Source organism: Orcinus orca, chromosome 4 (assembly GCF_937001465.1).
Source record: "Orcinus orca chromosome 4, mOrcOrc1.1, whole genome shotgun sequence".
Lineage (NCBI taxonomy): Eukaryota > Metazoa > Chordata > Mammalia > Artiodactyla > Delphinidae > Orcinus > Orcinus orca.
In genome coordinates this window covers 21,648,441-21,650,010 of record NC_064562.1, presented here as the reverse complement: position 1 = coordinate 21,650,010, position 1,570 = coordinate 21,648,441, and the positions used below count along the sequence as shown (strand labels likewise).

The window sequence follows — 1,570 nt, the reverse complement described above, 5'->3', positions numbered from 1 at the left end:
TCGATCCCTGGTCCGGGAAGATCCCACATGCCACGGAGCAACTGGGCCCGTGTGCCACAACTACTGAGCCTGCGCTCTAGAGCCCGCGAGCCACAACTACTGAAGCCCAAGCACCTAGAGCCTATGCTTTGCAACAAGAGAAGCCACTGCAGTGAGAAGCCCATGCACTGCAACGAAGAGTAGCCCCCGCTCGCTGCAACTGGAGAAAGCCTGTGTGCAGCAACGAAGACCCAACCGAGACAAAAATAAATAAATAAACAAACAAATAAATAAATAAAAACAGCTTGGGTCACAAACTTGCACATATTTGTTCTGGGAAATAATATATAAGAATTAACCTGTCTAACATTATATATATAATAATATATAGGAATTCACCTGTAAATACATGGCTTGCTGTCTGTTGTACCGTGGTAATGTGGTTCCCAAAGATGTCAGTGCTGCCATTGCCACCATCAAGACCAAGCATACCATCCAGTTTGTGGACTGGTGCCCCACTGGCTTCAAAGTTGGCATTAATTACCAGCTTTCCACTGTGGTACCTGGTGGAGACCTGGCCAAAGTACAGTGAGCTGTGTGCATGCTGAGCAACATCACAGCCATCGCTGAGGCCTGGGCTTGCCTGGACCACACGTTTGACCCGATGTATGCCAAGCGTGCGTTTCTTCACTGGTACGTGGTGAGGACATGGAGGAAGGAGAGTTTTCTGAGGCCCGTGAGGACGTGGCTGCCCTTGAGAAGGATGATGAGGAGGTTGGTGTGGATTCTGTTGAAGGAGAGGGAGAGGAAGAAGGAGAGGAATACTAAAGTTAAAATGTCACAAAGGTGCTGCTTTTACAGGGAAGCTTATTCTGTTTTAAACATTGAAAAGCTGTGGTCTGATCAGTTAATTTGTATGTAGCAGTGTATACTCTCGTGTACAATCATTGACCTATGCTTTAAAACACGACACTTTGTTATAGACCCAAGCTATCCATTTCTCTGATAGGTTTGAGTAAAGTATTCCCTGTCTTAAATGAAAAAAAAAAAAAAAAAAGAATTAACCTGTCTATTCTTTAGAATTTTGAGTCATTCCAAACCATGCATGATTCGCTTGTTTGTCCATCTTTAGTTCACTCTAGATGAAGGATTCACAAGTTGCAAAAAAAGGGAGACATTACCCCAGAATAAATTTTAGTCTTTAAAGTTTTGATGTCTGTTTTATTAGAATAAAAATATTACACATTGATGATAAGGTAGAATTTTGTAGGGAAAGAAAAATAGTAAGGCCTTTAATCTAACATATTCTCAAGTCTTAAAGAGTGTATCTCAACAAGATAAACACAGGTCACTTTTTTAAGCTAAGAAAGAATTTCTTTTTTCTACGTTACTCTGTTTATAGATGAAAGCAATGATACATATGGTGAATACCTTTCTGCATAAAGCATAGTTTAAGAGGCCAATTAACGATAAGAAGGGAAGCCTTTAAAACTGAGCATCGATGTGGGGCTGTGGCAACTAGAATAATCACATTTATGATGGTTATAATTGTGATTATTCTGTAGAATTATTGTTGGCCTGAAACCTTGCT

General features: G+C 40.9%; 1 pseudogene; it reads left to right on the top strand.

Annotated features, from left to right (window-relative positions):
- The first annotated feature begins 383 nt into the window (after positions 1-383).
- LOC117195600 (tubulin alpha chain-like) lies at positions 384-1,039 on the top strand (annotated as a pseudogene).
- Positions 1,040-1,570: the final 531 nt, after the last annotated feature.